Below are 22,464 nucleotides of genomic sequence, written 5' to 3'. Positions count from 1 at the left end.
CTGTGGGAGCTATCTTCAATACCACACTTTTTCTGTTCAGCTCCCATTGAAAAAACTACATTTTGTCTCTTAAGGTATACAACTGAGTATGGGAGCTACAAGAAAGCAGGAAGATAGATCCCAGCTACATTAGTAAGTAGGTCCCCATGCAGTCTAGCAGCCAGCACGGTGTCACATTTGCAGCTGCTTTCCTGTGGGAGCTATCTTCAATACCACAATTTTTCTGTTCAGCTCCCATTGAAAGAATACATTTGTCAGTTAAGTTATACCGCTGAGTATGGGAGCTACAAGAAAGCAGGAAGGCAGACCCCAGCTACAGCAGTAAGTAGGTCCCCATGCAGTCTAGCAGCCAGCACGGTGTCACATTTGCAGCTGCTTTCCTGTGGGAGCTATCTTCAATACCACACTTTTTCTGTTCAGCTCCCATTGAAGAAACTATATTTTGTCTCTTAAGGTATACAACTGAGTATGGGAGCTACAAGAAAGCAGGAAGATAGATCCCAGCTACATTAGTAAGTAGGTCCCCATGCAGTCTACAGCCAGCACGGTGTCACATTTGCAGCTGCTTTCCTGTGGGAGCTATCTTCAATACCACACTTTTTCTGTTCAGCTCTCATTGAAAAAACTACATTTTGTCTCTTAAGGTATACAATTGAGTATGGGAGCTACAAGAAAGCAGGAAGGCAGATCCCAGCTACAGTAGTAAGTAGGTCCCCATGCAGTCTAGCAGCCAGCACGGTGTCACATTTGCAGCTGCTTTCCTGTGGGAGCTATCTTCAATAGCACACTTTTTCTGTTCAGCTCCCATTGAAAGAATACATTTGTCGGTTAAGGTATACCGCTGAGTATGGGAGCTTCAAGAAAGCAGGAAGATAGATCCCAGCTACAGTAGTAAGTAGGTCCCCATGCAGTCTATCAGCCAGCACGGTGTCACATTTGCAGCTGCTTCCCTGTGGGAGCTATCTTCAATACCACAGTTTTTCTCCTCAGCTCCCATTGAAAAAATACATTTGTCAGTTAAGGTATACCGCTGAGTATGGGAGCTACAAGAAAGCAGGAAGGCAGACCCCAGCTACAGTAGTAAGTAGCTCCCCATGCAGTCTAGCAGCCAGCACAGTGTCACATTTGCAGCTGCTTTCCTGTGGGAAAAGCACAGCTGCTTTCCTGTGGGAGCTATCTTCAATACCACACTTTTTCTGTTCAGCTCCCATTGAAAAAACTACATTTTGTCTCTTAAGGTATACAACTGAGTATGGGAGCTACAAGAAAGCAGGAAGATAGATCCCAGCTACAGTAGTAAGTAGGTCCCCATGCAGTCTAGCAGCCAGCACGGTGTCACATTTGCAGCTGCTTTCCTGTGGGAGCTATCTTCAATACCACACTGTTTCTGTTCAGCTCCCATTGAAAAAATACATTTGTCTCTTAAGGTATACCACTGAGTATGGGAGCTACAAGAAAGCAGGAAAGCAGACCCCAGCTACAGTACTAAGTAGTTCCCCATGCATTCTATGAGCCAGCACGGTGTCACATTTGCAGCTGCTTTCCTGTGGGAGCTATCTTCAATAGCACACTTTTTCTTCTCAGCTCCCATTGAAAAAACTACATTTTGTCAGTTAAGGTATACCGCTGAGTATGGGAGCTACAAGAAAGCAGGAAGGCAGACCCAAGCTACAGTAGTAAGTAGGTCCCCATGCAGTCTATCAGCCAGCACGGTGTCACATTTGCAGCTGCTTTCCTGTGGGCCTATCTTCAATACCACACTTTTTCTCCTCAGCTCCCATTGAAAGAATATATTTGTCAGTTAAGGTATACCGCTGAGTATGGGAGCTACAAGAAAGCAGGAAGGCAGATCCCAGCTACATTAGTAAGTAGGTCCCCATGCAGTCTAGCAGCCAGCACGGTGTCACATTTGCAGCTGCTTTCCTGTGGGAGCTATCTTCAATACCACACTTTTTCTGTTCAGCTCCCATTGAAGAAACTATATTTTGTCTCTTAAGGTATACAACTGAGTATGGGAGCTACAAGAAAGCAGGAAGATAGATCCCAGCTACAGTAGTAAGTAGGTCCCCATGCAGTCTACAGCCAGCACGGTGTCACATTTGCAGCTGCTTTCCTGTGGGAGCTATCTTCAATACCACACTTTTTCTGTTCAGCTCTCATTGAAAAAACTACATTTTGTCTCTTAAGGTATACAATTGAGTATGGGAGCTACAAGAAAGCAGGAAGGCAGATCCCAGCTACAGTAGTAAGTAGGTCCCCATGCAGTCTAGCAGCCAGCACGGTGTCACATTTGCAGCTGCTTTCCTGTGGGAGCTATCTTCAATAGCACACTTTTTCTGTTCAGCTCCCATTGAAAGAATACATTTGTCGGTTAAGGTATAACGCTGAGTATGGGAGCTTCAAGAAAGCAGGAAGATAGATCCCAGCTACAGTAGTAAGTAGGTCCCCATGCAGTCTATCAGCCAGCACGGTGTCACATTTGCAGCTGCTTCCCTGTGGGAGCTATCTTCAATACCACAGTTTTTCTCCTCAGCTCCCATTGAAAGAATACATTTGTCAGTTAAGGTATACCGCTGAGTATGGGAGCTACAAGAAAGCAGGAAGGCAGACCCCAGCTACAGTAGTAAGTAGCTCCCCATGCAGTCTAGCAGCCAGCACAGTGTCACATTTGCAGCTGCTTTCCTGTGGGAGCTATCTTCAATACCACAATTTTTCTGTTCAGCATCCATTGAAAGAATACATTTGTCAGTTAAGTTATACCGCTGAGTATGGGAGCTACAAGAAAGCAGGAAGGCAGACCCCAGCTACAGCAGTAAGTAGGTCCCCATGCAGTCTAGCAGCCAGCACGGTGTCACATTTGCAGCTGCTTTCCTGTGGGAGCTATCTTCAATACCACACTTTTTCTGTTCAGCTCCCATTGAAGAAACTATATTTTGTCTCTTAAGGTATACAACTGAGTATGGGAGCTACAAGAAAGCAGGAAGATAGATCCCAGCTACATTAGTAAGTAGGTCCCCATGCAGTCTACAGCCAGCACGGTGTCACATTTGCAGCTGCTTTCCTGTGGGAGCTATCTTCAATACCACACTTTTTCTGTTCAGCTCTCATTGAAAAAACTACATTTTGTCTCTTAAGGTATACAATTGAGTATGGGAGCTACAAGAAAGCAGGAAGGCAGATCCCAGCTACAGTAGTAAGTAGGTCCCCATGCAGTCTATCAGCCAGCACGGTGTCACATTTGCAGCTGCTTTCCTGTGGGAGCTATCTTCAATAGCACACTTTTTCTGTTCAGCTCCCATTGAAAGAATACATTTGTCGGTTAAGGTATACCGCTGAGTATGGGAGCTTCAAGAAAGCAGGAAGATAGATCCCAGCTACAGTAGTAAGTAGGTCCCCATGCAGTCTATCAGCCAGCACGGTGTCACATTTGCAGCTGCTTCCCTGTGGGAGCTATCTTCAGTACCACAGTTTTTCTCCTCAGCTCCCATTGAAAGAATACATTTGTCAGTTAAGGTATACCGCTGAGTATGGGAGCAACAAGAAAGCAGGAAGGCAGACCCCAGCTACAGTAGTAAGTAGCTCCCCATGCAGTCTAGCAGCCAGCACAGTGTCACATTTGCAGCTGCTTTCCTGTGGGAAAAGCACAGCTGCTTTCCTGTGGGAGCTATCTTCAATACCACACTTTTTCTGTTCAGCTCCCATTGAAAAAACTACATTTTGTCTCTTAAGGTATACAACTGAGTATGGGAGCTACAAGAAAGCAGGAAGATAGATCCCAGCTACAGTAGTAAGTAGGTCCCCATGCAGTCTAGCAGCCAGCACGGTGTCACATTTGCAGCTGCTTTCCTGTGGGAGCTATCTTCAATACCACACTTTTTCTGTTCAGCTCCCATTGAAAAAACTACATTTTGTCTCTTAAGGTATACAACTGAGTATGGGAGCTACAAGAAAGCAGGAAGATAGATCCCAGCTACATTAGTAAGTAGGTCCCCATGCAGTCTAGCAGCCAGCACGGTGTCACATTTGCAGCTGCTTTCCTGTGGGAGCTATCTTCAATACCACACTTTTTCTGTTCAGCTCTCATTGAAAAAACTACATTTTGTCTCTTAAGGTATACCGCTGAGTATGGGAGCTACAAGAAAGCAGGAAGGCAGATCCCAGCTACCGTAGTAAGTAGGTCCCCATGCAGTCTAGCAGCCAGCACGGTGTCACATTTGCAGCTGCTTTCCTGTGGGAGCTATCTTCAATACCACACTTTTTCTGTTCAGCTCCCATTGAAAAAACTACATTTTGTCTCTTAAGGTATACAACTGAGTATGGGAGCTACAAGAAAGCAGGAAGATAGATCCCAGCTACAGTAGTAAGTAGGTCCCCATGCAGTCTATCAGCCAGCACGGTGTCACATTTGCAGCTGCTTTCCTGTGGGAGCTATCTTCAATACCACACTTTTTCTTCTCAGCTCCCATTGAAAAAACTACATTTTGTCAGTTAAGGTATACCACTGAGTACGGGAGCTACAAGAAAGCAGGAAGGCAGACCCCAGCTACAGTAGTAAGTAGGTCCCCATGCAGTCTATGAGCCAGCACGGTGTCACATTTGCAGCTGCTTTCCTGTGGGAGCTATCTTCAATACCACACTTTTTCTGTTCAGCTCCCATTGAAAAAATACATTTGTCTCTTAAGGTATACCACTGAGTACGGGAGCTACAAGAAAGCAGGAAGGCAGACCACAGCTACAGTAGTAAGTAGTTCCCCATGCAGTCTATGAGCCAGCACGGTGTCACATTTGCAGCTGCTTTCCTGTGGGAGCTATCTTCAATAGCACACTTTTTCTTCTCAGCTCCCATTGAAAAAACTACATTTTGTCAGTTAAGGTATACCGCTGAGTATGGGAGCTACAAGAAAGCAGGAAGGCAGACCCAAGCTACAGTAGTAAGTAGGTCCCCATGCAGTCTATCAGCCAGCACGGTGTCACATTTGCAGCTGCTTTCCTGTGGGCCTATCTTCAATACCACACTTTTTCTCCTCAGCTCCCATTGAAAGAATATATTTGTCAGTTAAGGTATACCGCTGAGTATGGGAGCTACAAGAAAGCAGGAAGGCAGATCCCAGCTACATTAGTAAGTAGGTCCCCATGCAGTCTAGCAGCCAGCACGGTGTCACATTTGCAGCTGCTTTCCTGTGGGAGCTATCTTCAATACCACACTTTTTCTTCTCAGCTCCCATTTAAAAAAATACATTTTGTCAGTTAAGGTATACCACTGAGTATGGGAGCTACAAGAAAGCAGGAAGGTAGACCCCAGCTACAGTAGTAAGTAGGTCCCCATGCAGTCTAGCAGCCAGCACGGTGTCACATTTGCAGCTGCTTTCCTGTGGGAGCTATCTTCAATACCACACTTTTTCTGTTCAGCTCCCATTGAAGAAACTATATTTTGTCTCTTAAGGTATACAATTGAGTATGGGAGCTACAAGAAAGCAGGAAGGCAGATCCCAGCTACAGTAGTAAGTAGGTCCCCATGCAGTCTAGCAGCCAGCACGGTGTCACATTTGCAGCTGCTTTCCTGTGGGAGCTATCTTCAATACCACACTTTTTCTGTTCAGCTCCCATTGAAAGAATACATTTGTCGGTTAAGGTATACCGCTGAGTATGGGAGCTTCAAGAAAGCAGGAAGATAGATCCCAGCTACAGTAGTAAGTAGGTCCCCATGCAGTCTATCAGCCAGCACGGTGTCACATTTGCAGCTGCTTCCCTGTGGGAGCTATCTTCAATACCACAGTTTTTCTCCTCAGCTCCCATTGAAAGAATACATTTGTCAGTTAAGGTATACCGCTGAGTATGGGAGCTACAAGAAAGCAGGAAGGCAGACCCCAGCTACAGTAGTAAGTAGCTCCCCATGCAGTCTAGCAGCCAGCACAGTGTCACATTTGCAGCTGCTTTCCTGTGGGAAAAGCACAGCTGCTTTCCTGTGGGAGCTATCTTCAATACCACACTTTTTCTGTTCAGCTCCCATTGAAAAAACTACATTTTGTCTCTTAAGGTATACAACTGAGTATGGGAGCTACAAGAAAGCAGGAAGATAGATCCCAGCTACAGTAGTAAGTAGGTCCCCATGCAGTCTATCAGCCAGCACGGTGTCACATTTGCAGCTGCTTTCCTGTGGGAGCTATCTTCAATACCACACTTTTTCTCCTCAGTTCCCATTTAAAGAATACCTTTGTCGGTTAAGGTATACCACTGAGTATGGGAGCTACAAGAAAGCAGGAAGGAAGACCCCAGATACAGTAGTAAGTAGGTCCCCATGCAGTCTAGCAGCCAGCACGGTGTCACATTTGCAGCTGCTTTCCTGTGGGAGCTATCTTCAATACCACACTTTTTCTCCTCAGTTCCCATTTAAAGAATACATTTGTCGGTTAAGGTATACCGCTGAGTATGGGAGCTTCAAGAAAGCAGGAAGATAGATCCCAGCTACAGTAGTAAGTAGGTCCCCATGCAGTCTAGCAGCCAGCACGGTGTCACATTTGCAGCTGCTTTCCTGTGGGAGCTATCTTCAATACCACACTTTTTCTGTTCAGCTCCCATTGAAAAAACTACATTTTGTCTCTTAAGGTATACAACTGAGTATGGGAGCTACAAGAAAGCAGGACGATAGATCCCAGCTACATTAGTAAGTAGGTCCCCATGCAGTCTAGCAGCCAGCACGGTGTCACATTTGCAGCTGCTTTCCTGTGGGAGCTATCTTCAATACCACAGTTTTTCTCCTCAGCTCCCATTGAAAGAATACATTTGTCAGTTAAGGTATACCGCTGAGTATGGGAGCTACAAGAAAGCAGGAAGATAGATCCCAGCTACAGTAGTAAGTAGGTCCCCATGCAGTCTATCAGCCAGCACGGTGTCACATTTGCAGGTGCTTTCCTGTGGGAGCTATCTTCAATACCACACGCTTTTCTGTTCAGCTCCCATTGAAAGAATACATTTGTCAGTTAAGGTATACCACTGAGTATGGGAGCTACAAGAAAGCAGGAAGGCAGACCCCAGCTACAGTAGTAAGTAGGTCCCCATGCAGTCTAGCAGCCAGCACGGTGTCACATTTGCAGCTGCTTTCCTGTGGGAGCTGTCTTCAATACCACAGTTTTTCTCCTCAGCTCCCATTGAAAGAATACATTTGTCAGTTATGGTATACCACTGAGTATGGGAGCTACAAGAAAGCAGGAAGATAGATCCCAGCTACAGTAGTAAGTAGGTCCCCATGCAGTCTATCAGCCAGCACGGTGTCACATTTGCAGCTGCTTTCCTGTGGGAGCTATCTTCAATACCACACTTTTTCTGTTCAGCTCCCATTGAAAAAATACATTTGTCTCTTAAGGTATACCACTGAGGACGGGAGCTACAAGAAAGCAGGAAGGCAGACCCCAGCTACAGTAGTAAGTAGGTCCCCATGCAGTCTAGCAGCCAGCACGGTGTCACATTTGCAGCTGCTTTCCTGTGGGAGCTATCTTCAATACCACACTTTTTCTTCTCAGCTCCCATTGAAAAAACTACATTTTGTCAGTTAAGGTATACTGCTGAGTATGGGAGCTACAAGAAAGCAGGAAGGCAGACCCCAGCTACAGTAGTAAGTAGGTCCCCATGCAGTCTAGCAGCCAGCACGGTGTCACATTTGCAGCTGCTTTCCTGTGGGAGCTATCTTCAATACCACACTTTTTCTGTTCAGCTCCCATTGAAAAAACTACATTTTGTCTCTTAAGGTATACAACTGAGTATGGGAGCTACAAGAAAGCAGGAATATAGATCCCAGCTACATTAGTAAGTAGGTCCCCATGCAGTCTATGAGCCAGCACGGTGTCACATTTGCAGCTGCTTTCCTGTGGGAGCTATCTTCAATACCACACGTTTTCTGTTCAGCTCCCATTGAAAGAATACATTTGACGGTTAAGGTATACCGCTGAGTATGGGAGCTTCAAGAAAGCAGAAAGAGAGATCCCAGCTACAGTAGTAAGTAGGTCCCCATGCAGTCTAGCAGCCAGCACAGTGTCACACTTGCAGCTGCTTTCCTGTGGGAGCTATCTTCAATACCACACTTTTTCTGTTCAGCTCCCATTGAAGAAACTATATTTTGTCTCTTAAGGTATACAACTGAGTATGGGAACTAAAAGAAAGCAGGAAGGCAGACCCCAGCTACAGTAGTAAGTAGGTCCCAATGCAGTCTAGCAGCCAGCACGGTGTGACAGTTGCAGCTGCTTTCCTGTGGGAGCTATCTTCAATACCACACTTTTTCTGTTCAGCTCCCATTGAAAGAATACATTTGTCAGTTAAGGTATACCACTGAGTAAGGGAGCTACAAGAAAGCAGGAAGATAGATCCCAGCTACAGTAGTAAGTAGGTCCCAATGCAGTCTATCAGCCAGCACAGTGTCACATTTGCAGCTGCTTCCCTCTGGGAGCTATCTTCAATACCACAGTTTTTCTCCTCAGCTCCCATTGAAAGAATACATTTGTCAGTTAAGGTATACCGCTGAGTATGGGAGCTACAAGAAAGCAGGAAGGCAGACCCCAGCTACAGTAGTAAGTAGGTCCCCATGCAGTCTATCAGCCAGCACGGTGTCACATTTGCAGCTGCTTTCCTGTGGGAGCTATCTTCAATACCACACTTTTTCTGTTCAGCTCCCATTGAAAAAACTACATTTTGTCTCTTAAGGTATACAACTGAGTATGGGAGCTACAAGAAAGCAGGAAGATAGATCCCAGCTACATTAGTAAGTAGGTCCCCATGCAGTCTAGCAGCCAGCACGGTGTCACATTTGCAGCTGCTTTCCTGTGGGAGCTATCTTCAATACCACAATTTTTCTGTTCAGCTCCCATTGAAAGAATACATTTGTCAGTTAAGTTATACCGCTGAGTATGGGAGCTACAAGAAAGCAGGAAGGCAGACCCCAGCTACAGCAGTAAGTAGGTCCCCATGCAGTCTATCAGCCAGCACGGTGTCACATTTGCAGCTGCTTTCCTGTGGGAGCTATCTTCAATACCACACTTTTTCTGTTCAGTTCCTATTTAAAGAATACCTTTTTCCGTTAAGGTATACCGCTGAGTATGGGAGCTTCAGGAAAGCAGGAAGATAGACCCCAGCTACATTAGTAAGTAGGTCCCCATGCTGTCTATCAGCCTGCACGGTGTCACATTTGCAGCTGCTTTCCTGTGGGAGCTATCTTCAATACCACACTTTTTCTGTACAGCTCCCATTGAAAGAATACTTTTGTCTCTTAAGGTATACCGCTGAGTATGGGAGCTACAAGAAAGCAGGAAGATAGATCCCAGCTACAGTAGTAAGTAGGTCCCCATGCAGTCTAGCAGCCAGCACGATGTCACATTTGCAGCTGCTTTCCTGTGGGAGCTATTTTCAATACCGCACGTTTTTCTGTTCAGCTCCCATTGAAAGAATACATTTGTCAGTTAAGGTATACCACTGAGTATGGCAGCTACAAGAAAGCAGGAAGGAAGACCCCAGCTACAGTAGTAAGTAGGTCCCCATGCAGTCTATCAGCCAGCACGGTGTCACATTTGCAGCTGCTTTCCTGTGGGAGCTATCTTCAATACCACACTTTTTCTGTTCAGTTCCTATTTAAAGAATACCTTTTTCGGTTAAGGTATACCACTGCGTATGGGAGCTACAAGAAAGCAGGAAGGCAGACCCCAGCTACAGCAGTAAGTAGGTCCCCATGCAGTCTAGCAGCCAGCACGGTGTCACATTTGCAGCTGCTTTCCTGTGGGAGCTATCTTCAATAGCACACTTTTTCTGTTCAGTTCCTATTTAAAGAATACCTTTTTCGGTTACGGTATACCACTGAGTATGGGATCTACAAGAAAGCAGGAAGGAAGACCCCAGATACAGTAGTAAGTAGGTCCCCATGCAGTCTATCAGCCAGCACGGTGTCACATTTGCAGCTGCTTTCCTGTGGGAGCTATCTTCAATACCACACTTTTTCTCCTCAGTTCCCATTTAAAGAATACATTTGTCGGTTAAGGTATACCACTGAGTATGGGAGCTACAAGAAAGCAGGAAGGCAGACCCCAGCTACAGTAGTAAGTAGGTCCCCATGCAGTCTATCAGCCAGCACGGTGTCACATTTGCAGCTGCTTCCCTGTGGGAGCTATCTTCAATACCACAGTTTTTCTCCTCAGCTCCCATTGAAAGAATACATTTGTCAGTTAAGGTATACCGCTGAGTATGGGAGCTACAAGAAAGCAGGAAGGCAGACCCCAGCTACAGTAGTAAGTAGCTCCCCATGCAGTCTAGCAGCCAGCACAGTGTCACATTTGCAGCTGCTTTCCTGTGGGAAAAGCACAGCTGCTTTCCTGTGGGAGCTATCTTCAATACCACACTTTTTCTGTTCAGCTCCCATTGAAAAAACTACATTTTGTCTCTTAAGGTATACAACTGAGTATTGGAGCTACAAGAAAGCAGGAAGATAGATCCCAGCTACAGTAGTAAGTAGGTCCCCATGCAGTCTATCAGCCAGCACGGTGTCACATTTGCAGCTGCTTTCCTGTGGGAGCTATCTTCAATACCACACTTTTTCTCCTCAGTTCCCATTTAAAGAATACCTTTGTCGGTTAAGGTATACCACTGAGTATGGGAGCTACAAGAAAGCAGGAAGGAAGACCCCAGATACAGTAGTAAGTAGGTCCCCATGCAGTCTAGCAGCCAGCACGGTGTCACATTTGCAGCTGCTTTCCTGTGGGAGCTATCTTCAATACCACACTTTTTCTCCTCAGTTCCCATTTAAAGAATACATTTGTCGGTTAAGGTATACCGCTGAGTATGGGAGCTTCAAGAAAGCAGGAAGATAGATCCCAGCTACAGTAGTAAGTAGGTCCCCATGCAGTCTAGCAGCCAGCACGGTGTCACATTTGCAGCTGCTTTCCTGTGGGAGCTATCTTCAATACCACACTTTTTCTGTTCAGCTCCCATTGAAAAAACTACATTTTGTCTCTTAAGGTATACAACTGAGTATGGGAGCTACAAGAAAGCAGGACGATAGATCCCAGCTACATTAGTAAGTAGGTCCCCATGCAGTCTAGCAGCCAGCACGGTGTCACATTTGCAGCTGCTTTCCTGTGGGAGCTATCTTCAATACCACAGTTTTTCTCCTCAGCTCCCATTGAAAGAATACATTTGTCAGTTAAGGTATACCGCTGAGTATGGGAGCTACAAGAAAGCAGGAAGATAGATCCCAGCTACAGTAGTAAGTAGGTCCCCATGCAGTCTATCAGCCAGCACAGTGTCACATTTGCAGGTGCTTTCCTGTGGGAGCTATCTTCAATACCACACGCTTTTCTGTTCAGCTCCCATTGAAAGAATACATTTGTCAGTTAAGGTATACCACTGAGTATGGGAGCTACAAGAAAGCAGGAAGGCAGACCCCAGCTACAGTAGTAAGTAGGTCCCCATGCAGTCTAGCAGCCAGCACGGTGTCACATTTGCAGCTGCTTTCCTGTGGGAGCTGTCTTCAATACCACAGTTTTTCTCCTCAGCTCCCATTGAAAGAATACATTTGTCAGTTATGGTATACCACTGAGTATGGGAGCTACAAGAAAGCAGGAAGATAGATCCCAGCTACAGTAGTAAGTAGGTCCCCATGCAGTCTATCAGCCAGCACGGTGTCACATTTGCAGCTGCTTTCCTGTGGGAGCTATCTTCAATACCACACTTTTTCTGTTCAGCTCCCATTGAAAAAATACATTTGTCTCTTAAGGTATACCACTGAGGACGGGAGCTACAAGAAAGCAGGAAGGCAGACCCCAGCTACAGTAGTAAGTAGGTCCCCATGCAGTCTAGCAGCCAGCACGGTGTCACATTTGCAGCTGCTTTCCTGTGGGAGCTATCTTCAATACCACACTTTTTCTTCTCAGCTCCCATTGAAAAAACTACATTTTGTCAGTTAAGGTATACTGCTGAGTATGGGAGCTACAAGAAAGCAGGAAGGCAGACCCCAGCTACAGTAGTAAGTAGGTCCCCATGCAGTCTAGCAGCCAGCACGGTGTCACATTTGCAGCTGCTTTCCTGTGGGAGCTATCTTCAATACCACACTTTTTCTGTTCAGCTCCCATTGAAAAAACTACATTTTGTCTCTTAAGGTATACAACTGAGTATGGGAGCTACAAGAAAGCAGGAATATAGATCCCAGCTACATTAGTAAGTAGGTCCCCATGCAGTCTATGAGCCAGCACGGTGTCACATTTGCAGCTGCTTTCCTGTGGGAGCTATCTTCAATACCACACGTTTTCTGTTCAGCTCCCATTGAAAGAATACATTTGACGGTTAAGGTATACCGCTGAGTATGGGAGCTTCAAGAAAGCAGAAAGAGAGATCCCAGCTACAGTAGTAAGTAGGTCCCCATGCAGTCTAGCAGCCAGCACAGTGTCACACTTGCAGCTGCTTTCCTGTGGGAGCTATCTTCAATACCACACTTTTTCTGTTCAGCTCCCATTGAAGAAACTATATTTTGTCTCTTAAGGTATACAACTGAGTATGGAAACTAAAAGAAAGCAGGAAGGCAGACCCCAGCTACAGTAGTAAGTAGGTCCCAATGCAGTCTAGCAGCCAGCACGGTGTGACAGTTGCAGCTGCTTTCCTGTGGGAGCTATCTTCAATACCACACTTTTTCTGTTCAGCTCCCATTGAAAGAATACATTTGTCAGTTAAGGTATACCACTGAGTAAGGGAGCTACAAGAAAGCAGGAAGATAGATCCCAGCTACAGTAGTAAGTAGGTCCCAATGCAGTCTATCAGCCAGCACAGTGTCACATTTGCAGCTGCTTCCCTCTGGGAGCTATCTTCAATACCACAGTTTTTCTCCTCAGCTCCCATTGAAAGAATACATTTGTCAGTTAAGGTATACCGCTGAGTATGGGAGCTACAAGAAAGCAGGAAGGCAGACCCCAGCTACAGTAGTAAGTAGGTCCCCATGCAGTCTATCAGCCAGCACGGTGTCACATTTGCAGCTGCTTTCCTGTGGGAGCTATCTTCAATACCACACTTTTTCTGTTCAGCTCCCATTGAAAAAACTACATTTTGTCTCTTAAGGTATACAACTGAGTATGGGAGCTACAAGAAAGCAGGAAGATAGATCCCAGCTACATTAGTAAGTAGGTCCCCATGCAGTCTATCAGCCAGCACGGTGTCACATTTGCAGCTGCTTTCCTGTGGGAGCTATCTTCAATACCACACTTTTTCTGTTCAGTTCCTATTTAAAGAATACCTTTTTCCGTTAAGGTATACCGCTGAGTATGGGAGCTTCAGGAAAGCAGGAAGATAGACCCCAGCTACATTAGTAAGTAGGTCCCCATGCTGTCTATCAGCCTGCACGGTGTCACATTTGCAGCTGCTTTCCTGTGGGAGCTATCTTCAATACCACACTTTTTCTGTACAGCTCCCATTGAAAGAATACTTTTGTCTCTTAAGGTATACCGCTGAGTATGGGAGCTACAAGAAAGCAGGAAGATAGATCCCAGCTACAGTAGTAAGTAGGTCCCCATGCAGTCTAGCAGCCAGCACGATGTCACATTTGCAGCTGCTTTCCTGTGGGAGCTATTTTCAATACCGCACGTTTTTCTGTTCAGCTCCCATTGAAAGAATACATTTGTCAGTTAAGGTATACCACTGAGTATGGCAGCTACAAGAAAGCAGGAAGGAAGACCCCAGCTACAGTAGTAAGTAGGTCCCCATGCAGTCTATCAGCCAGCACGGTGTCACATTTGCAGCTGCTTTCCTGTGGGAGCTATCTTCAATACCACACTTTTTCTGTTCAGTTCCTATTTAAAGAATACCTTTTTCGGTTAAGGTATACCACTGCGTATGGGAGCTACAAGAAAGCAGGAAGGCAGACCCCAGCTACAGCAGTAAGTAGGTCCCCATGCAGTCTAGCAGCCAGCACGGTGTCACATTTGCAGCTGCTTTCCTGTGGGAGCTATCTTCAATAGCACACTTTTTCTGTTCAGTTCCTATTTAAAGAATACCTTTTTCGGTTACGGTATACCACTGAGTATGGGATCTACAAGAAAGCAGGAAGGAAGACCCCAGATACAGTAGTAAGTAGGTCCCCATGCAGTCTATCAGCCAGCACGGTGTCACATTTGCAGCTGCTTTCCTGTGGGAGCTATCTTCAATACCACACTTTTTCTCCTCAGTTCCCATTTAAAGAATACATTTGTCGGTTAAGGTATACCACTGAGTATGGGAGCTACAAGAAAGCAGGAAGGCAGACCCCAGCTACAGTAGTAAGTAGGTCCCCATGCAGTCTATCAGCCAGCACGGTGTCACATTTGCAGCTGCTTTCCTGTGGGAGCTATCTTCAATACGACACTTTTTCTGTTCAGCTCCCATTGAAAGAATACATTTGTCAGTTAAGGTATACCACTGAGTATGGCAGCTACAAGAAAGCAGGAAGGCAGACCCCAGCTACAGTAGTAAGTAGGTCCCCATGCAGTCTATCAGCCAGCACGTTGTCACATTTGCAGCTGCTTTCCTGTGGGAGCTATCTTCAATACCACAGTTTTTCTCCTCAGCTCCCATTGAAAGAATACATTTGTCAGTTAAGGTATACCACTGAGTATGGGAGCTACAAGAAAGCAGGAAGGCAGACCCCAGCTACAGTAGTAAGTAGGTCCCCATGCAGTCTAGCAGCCAGCACGGTGTCACATTTGCAGCTGCTTTCCTGTGGGAGCTATCTTCAATACCACACTTTTTCTCCACAGTTCCCATTTAAAGAATAAATTTGTCTCTTAAGGTATACCACTGAGTATGGGAGCTACAAGAAAGCAGGAAGGCAGACCCCAGCTACAGTAGTAAGTAGGTCCCCATGCAGTCTAGCAGCCAGCACGGTGTCACATTTGCAGCTGCTTTCCTGTGGGAGCTATCTTCAATACCACACTTTTTCTGTTCAGCTCCCATTGAAGAAACTACATTTTGTCTCTTAAGGTATACAACTGAGTACGGGAGCTACAAGAAAGCAGGAAGATAGATCCCAGCTACAGTAGTAAGTAGGTCCCCATGCAGTCTATCAGCCAGCACGGTGTCACATTTGCAGCTGCTTTCCTGTGGGAGCTATCTTCAATACCACAGTTTTTCTCCTCAGCTCCCATTGAAAGAATACATTTGTCAGTTAAGGTATATCGCTGAGTATGGGAGCTACAAGAAAGCAGGAAGATACATCCCAGCTACAGTAGTAAGTAGGTCCCCATGCAGTCTAGCAGCCAGCACGATGTCACATTTGCAGCTGCTTTCCTGTGGGAGCTATCTTCAATACCACACGTTTTTCTGTTCAGCTCCCATTGAAAGAATACATTTGTCAGTTAAGGTATACCACTGAGTATGGGAGCTACAAGAAAGCAGGAAGGCAGACCCCAGCTACAGTAGTAAGTAGGTCCCCATGCAGTCTAGCAGCCAGCACGTTGTCACATTTGCAGCTGCTTTCCTGTGGGAGCTATCTTCAATACCACAGTTTTTCTCCTCAGCTCCCATTGAAAGAATACATTTGTCAGTTAAGGTATACCACTGAGTATGGGAGCTACAAGAAAGCAGGAAGGCAGACCCCAGCTACAGTAGTAAGTAGGTCCCCATGCAGTCTAGCAGCCAGCACGGTGTCACATTTGCAGCTGCTTTCCTGTGGGAGCTATCTTCAATACCACACTTTTTCTCCTCAGTTCCCATTGAAAGAATACTTTTCTCAATTAAGGTATACCACTGAGTATGGGAGCTACAAGAAAGCAGGAAGGCAGACCCCAGCTACAGTAGTAAGTAGGTCCCCATGCAGTCTAGCAGCCAGCACGGTGTCACATTTGCAGCTGCTTTCCTGTGGGAGCTATCGTCAATACCACAATTTTTCTGTTCAGCTCCCATTGAAAAAAGTACATTTTGTCAGTTAAGGTATACCGCTGAGTATGGGAGCTACAAGAAAGCAGGAAGGCAGACCCCAGCTACAGTAGTAAGTAGGTCCCCATGCAGTCTAGCAGCCAGCACGGTGTCACATTTGCAGCTACTTTCCTGTGGGAGCTATCTTCAATACCACAGTTTTTCTCCTCAGCTCCCATTGAAAGAATACATTTGTCAGTTAAGGTATACCACTGAGTATGGGAGCTACAAGAAAGCAGGAAGGCAGACCCCAGCTACAGTAGTAAGTAGGTCCCCATGCAGTCTAGCAGCCAGCAGGGTGTCACATTTGCAGCTGCTTTCCTGTGGGAGCTATCTTCAATACCACACTTTTTCTCCTCAGTTCCCATTTAAAAAATACATTTGTCTCTTAAGGTATACCGCTGAGTATGGGAGCTACAAGAAAGCAGGAAGGCAGATCCCAGCTACAGTAGTAAGTAGGTCCCCATGCAGTCTAGCAGCCAGCACGGTGTCACATTTGCAGCTGCTTTCCTGTGGGAGCTATCTTCAATACCACACTTTTTCTGTTCAGTTCCTATTTAAAGAATACCTTTTTCCGTTAAGGTATACCGCTGAGTATGGGAGCTTCAGGAAAGCAGGAAGATAGACCCCAGCTACATTAGTAAGTAGGTCCCCATGCTGTCTATCAGCCTGCACGGTGTCACATTTGCAGCTGCTTTCCTGTGGGAGCTATCTTCAATACCACACTTTTTCTGTACAGCTCCCATTGAAAGAATACTTTTGTCTCTTAAGGTATACCGCTGAGTATGGGAGCTACAAGAAAGCAGGAAGATAGATCCCAGCTACAGTAGTAAGTAGGTCCCCATGCAGTCTAGCAGCCAGCACGATGTCACATTTGCAGCTGCTTTCCTGTGGGAGCTATTTTCAATACCGCACGTTTTTCTGTTCAGCTCCCATTGAAAGAATACATTTGTCAGTTAAGGTATACCACTGAGTATGGCAGCTACAAGAAAGCAGGAAGGAAGACCCCAGCTACAGTAGTAAGTAGGTCCCCATGCAGTCTATCAGCCAGCACGGTGTCACATTTGCAGCTGCTTTCCTGTGGGAGCTATCTTCAATACCACACTTTTTCTGTTCAGTTCCTATTTAAAGAATACCTTTTTCGGTTAAGGTATACCACTGCGTATGGGAGCTACAAGAAAGCAGGAAGGCAGACCCCAGCTACAGCAGTAAGTAGGTCCCCATGCAGTCTATCAGCCAGCACGGTGTCACATTTGCAGCTGCTTTCCTGTGGGAGCTATCTTCAATAGCACACTTTTTCTGTTCAGCTCCCATTGAAAGAATACATTTGTCAGTTAAGGTATACCACTGAGTATGGGAGCTACAAGAAAGCAGGAAGGCAGACCCCAGCTACAGTAGTAAGTAGGTCCCCATGCAGTCTAGCAGCCAGCACGGTGTCACATTTGCAGCTGCTTTCCTGTGGGAGCTATCTTCAATACCACACTTTTTCTCCACAGTTCCCATTTAAAGAATAAATTTGTCTCTTAAGGTATACCACTGAGTATGGGAGCTACAAGAAAGCAGGAAGGCAGACCCCAGCTACAGTAGTAAGTAGGTCCCCATGCAGTCTAGCAGCCAGCACGGTGTCACATTTGCAGCTGCTTTCCTGTGGGAGCTATCTTCAATACCACACTTTTTCTGTTCAGCTCCCATTGAAGAAACTACATTTTGTCTCTTAAGGTATACAACTGAGTACGGGAGCTACAAGAAAGCAGGAAGATAGATCCCAGCTACAGTAGTAAGTAGGTCCCCATGCAGTCTATCAGCCAGCACGGTGTCACATTTGCAGCTGCTTTCCTGTGGGAGCTATCTTCAATACCACAGTTTTTCTCCTCAGCTCCCATTGAAAGAATACATTTGTCAGTTAAGGTATATCGCTGAGTATGGGAGCTACAAGAAAGCAGGAAGATACATCCCAGCTACAGTAGTAAGTAGGTCCCCATGCAGTCTAGCAGCCAGCACGATGTCACATTTGCAGCTGCTTTCCTGTGGGAGCTATCTTCAATACCACACGTTTTTCTGTTCAGCTCCCATTGAAAGAATACATTTGTCAGTTAAGGTATACCACTGAGTATGGCAGCTACAAGAAAGCAGGAAGGCAGACCCCAGCTACAGTAGTAAGTAGGTCCCCATGCAGTCTATCAGCCAGCACGTTGTCACATTTGCAGCTGCTTTCCTGTGGGAGCTATCTTCAATACCACAGTTTTTCTCCTCAGCTCCCATTGAAAGAATACATTTGTCAGTTAAGGTATACCACTGAGTATGGGAGCTACAAGAAAGCAGGAAGGCAGACCCCAGCTACAGTAGTAAGTAGGTCCCCATGCAGTCTAGCAGCCAGCACGGTGTCACATTTGCAGCTGCTTTCCTGTGGGAGCTATCTTCAATACCACACTTTTTCTCCTCAGTTCCCATTGAAAGAATACTTTTCTCAATTAAGGTATACCACTGAGTATGGGAGCTACAAGAAAGCAGGAAGGCAGACCCCAGCTACAGTAGTAAGTAGGTCCCCATGCAGTCTAGCAGCCAGCACGGTGTCACATTTGCAGCTGCTTTCCTGTGGGAGCTATCTTCAATACCACACTTTTTCTCCTCAGTTCCCATTGAAAGAATACTTTTCTCAATTAAGGTATACCACTGAGTATGGGAGCTACAAGAAAGCAGGAAGGCAGACCCCAGCTACAGTAGTAAGTAGGTCCCCATGCAGTCTAGCAGCCAGCACGGTGTCACATTTGCAGCTGCTTTCCTGTGGGAGCTATCGTCAATACCACAATTTTTCTGTTCAGCTCCCATTGAAAAAAGTACAATTTGTCAGTTAAGGTATACCACTGAGTATGGGAGCTACAAGAAAGCAGGAAGGCAGACCCCAGCTACAGTAGTAAGTAGGTCCCCATGCAGTCTAGCAGCCAGCACGGTGTCACATTTGCAGCTGCTTTCCTGTGGGAGCTATCGTCAATACCACAATTTTTCTGTTCAGCTCCCATTGAAAAAAGTACATTTTGTCAGTTAAGGTATACCGCTGAGTATGGGAGCTACAAGAAAGCAGGAAGGCAGACCCCAGCTACAGTAGTAAGTAGGTCCCCATGCAGTCTAGCAGCCAGCACGGTGTCACATTTGCAGCTGCTTTCCTGTGGGAGCTATCTTCAATACCACACTTTTTCTCCTCAGTTCCCATTTAAAAAATACATTTGTCTCTTAAGGTATACCGCTGAGTATGGGAGCTACAAGAAAGCAGGAAGGCAGATCCCAGCTACAGTAGTAAGTAGGTCCCCATGCAGTCTAGCAGCCAGCACGGTGTCACATTTGCAGCTGCTTTCCTGTGGGAGCTATCTTCAATACCACACTTTTTCTGTTCAGCTCTCATTGAAAAAACTACATTTTGTCTCTTAAGGTATGCAACTGAGTATGGGAGCTACAAGAAAGCAGGAACATAGATCCCAGCTACAGTAGTAAGTAGGTCCCCATGCAGTCTAGCAGCCAGCACGGTGTCACATTTGCAGCTGCTTTCCTGTGGGAGCTATCTTCAATACCACAGTTTTTCTGTTCAGCCCCCATTGAAAGAATACATTTGTCAGTTAAGGTATACCACTGAGTATGGGAGCTACAAGAAAGCAGGAAGGCAGACCCCAGCTACAGTAGTAAGTAGGTCCCCATGCAGTCTAGCAGCCAGCACGGTGTCACATTTGCAGCTGCTTTCCTGTGGGAGCTATCGTCAATACCACACTTTTTCTGTTCAGCTCCCATTGAAAAAAGTACATTTTGTCAGTTAAGGTATACCGCTGAGTATGGGAGCTACAAGAAAGCAGGAAGGCAGACCCCAGCTACAGTAGTAAGTAGGTCCCCATGCAGTCTAGCAGCCAGCACGGTGTCACATTTGCAGCTGCTTTCCTGTGGGAGCTATCTTCAATACCACACTTTTTCTGTTCAGCTCCCATTGAAAGAATACATTTGTCAGTTAAGGTATACCACTGAGTATGGGAGCTACAAGAAAGCAGGAAGGCAGACCCCAGCTACAGTAGTAAGTAGGTCCCCATGCAGTCTAGCAGCCAGCACGGTGTCACATTTGCAGCTGCTTCCCTCTGGGAGCTATCTTCAATACCACAGTTTTTCTCCTCAGCTCCCATTGAAAGAATACATTTGTCAGTTAAGGTATACCGCTGAGTATGGGAGCTACAAGAAAGCAGGAAGGCAGACCCCAGCTACAGTAGTAAGTAGGTCCCCATGCAGTCTATCAGCCAGCACGGTGTCACATTTGCAGCTGCTTTCCTGTGGGAGCTATCTTCAATACCACACTTTTTCTGTTCAGCTCCCATTGAAAAAATACTTTTCTCAGTTAAGGTATACCACTGAGTATGGGAGCTACAAGAAAGCAGGAAGGCAGACCCCAGCTACAGTAGTAAGTAGGTCCCCATGCAGTCTAGCAGCCAGTACGGTGTCACATTTGCAGCTGCTTTCCTGTGGGAGCTATCTTCAATACCACACTTTTTCTTCTCAGTTAGCATTGAAAAAAGTACATTTTGTCAGTTAAGATATACCGCTGAGTATGGGAGCTACAAGAAAGCAGGAAGGCAGACCCCAGCTACAGTAGTAAGTAGGTCCCCATGCAGTCTAGCAGCCAGCACGGTGTCACATTTGCAGCTGCTTTCCTGTGGGAGCTATCTTCAATACCACAGTTTTTCTGTTCAGCTCCCATTGAAAGAATACATTTGTCAGATAAGGTATACCAATGAGTATGGGAGCTACAAGAAAGCAGGAAGATAGATCCCAGCTACAGTAGTAAGTAGGTCCCCATGCAGTCTAACAGCCAGCACGGTGTCACATTTGCAGCTGCTTTCCTGTGGGAGCTATCTTCAATACCACACCTTTTCTGTTCAGCTCCCATTGAAAAAATACATTTGTCTCTGATAGTATACCACTGAGTACGGGAGCTACAAGAAAGCAGGAAGGCAGACCCCAGCTACAGTAGTAAGTAGGTCCCCATGCAGACTAGCAGCCAGCACGGTGTCACATTTGCAGCTGCTTTCCTGTGGGAGCTATCTTCAATACCACACTTTTTCTCCACAGTTCCCATTTAAAGAATAAATTTGTCTCTTAAGGTATACCACTGAGTATGGGAGCTACAAGAAAGCAGGAAGGCAGACCCCAGCTACAGTAGTAAGTAGGTCCCCATGCAGTCTAGCAGCCAGCACGGTGTCACATTTGCAGCTGCTTTCCTGTGGGAGCTATCTTCAATACCACACTTTTTCTGTTCAGCTCCCATTGAAGAAACTACATTTTGTCTCTTAAGGTATACAACTGAGTACGGGAGCTACAAGAAAGCAGGAAGATAGATCCCAGCTACAGTAGTAAGTAGGTCCCCATGCAGTCTATCAGCCAGCACGGTGTCACATTTGCAGCTGCTTTCCTGTGGGAGCTATCTTCAATACCACAGTTTTTCTCCTCAGCTCCCATTGAAAGAATACATTTGTCAGTTAAGGTATACCACTGAGTATGGCAGCTACAAGAAAGCAGGAAGGCAGACCCCAGCTACAGTAGTAAGTAGGTCCCCATGCAGTCTAGCAGCCAGCACGTTGTCACATTTGCAGCTGCTTTCCTGTGGGAGCTATCTTCAATACCACACTTTTTCTCCTCAGTTCCCATTGAAAGAATACTTTTCTCAGTTAAGGTATACCACTGAGTATGGGAGCTACAAGAAAGCAGGAAGGCAGACCCCAGCTACAGTAGTAAGTAGGTCCCCATGCAGTCTAGCAGCCAGCACGGTGTCACATTTGCAGCTGCTTTCCTGTGGGAGCTATCGTCAATACCACAATTTTTCTGTTCAGCTCCCATTGAAAAAAGTACATTTTGTCAGTTAAGGTATACCGCTGAGTATGGGAGCTACAAGAAAGCAGGAAGGCAGACCCCAGCTACAGTAGTAAGTAGGTCCCCATGCAGTCTAGCAGCCAGCACGGTGTCACATTTGCAGCTGCTTTCCTGTGGGAGCTATCTTCAATAGCACACTTTTTCTGTTCAGCTCCCATTGAAAGAATACATTTGTCAGTTAAGGTATACCGCTGAGTATGGGAGCTACAAGAAAGCAGGAAGATAGACCCCAGCTACAGTAGTAAGTAGGTCCCCATGCAGTCTAGCAGCCAGCACGGTGTCACATTTGCAGCTGCTTTCCTGTGGGAGCTATCTTCAATACCACACTTTTTCTCCTCAGTTCCCATTTACAGAATACATTTGTCTCTTAAGGTATACAATTGAGTATGGGAGGTACAAGAAAGCAGGAAGATAGATCCCAGCTACATTAGTAAATAGGTCCCCATGCAGTCTATCAGCCAGCACGGTGTCACATTTGCAGCTGCTTTCCTGTGGGAGCTATCTTCAATACCACACTTTTTCTGTTCAGCTCTCATTGAAATAACTACATTTTGTCTCTTAAGGTATACAACTGAGTATGGGAGCTACAAGAAAGCAGGAAGATAGATCCAAGCTACAGTAGTAAGTAGGTCCCCGTGCAGTCTAGCAGCCAGCACGGTG

The sequence above is a fragment of the Colius striatus genome, unplaced genomic scaffold (genome assembly GCF_028858725.1).
Source record: "Colius striatus isolate bColStr4 unplaced genomic scaffold, bColStr4.1.hap1 scaffold_43, whole genome shotgun sequence".
Classification (NCBI taxonomy): Eukaryota; Metazoa; Chordata; class Aves; order Coliiformes; family Coliidae; genus Colius; species Colius striatus.
The sequence above is the reverse complement of the archived record's forward strand: the minus strand, read 5'-3'. Positions refer to the sequence as shown.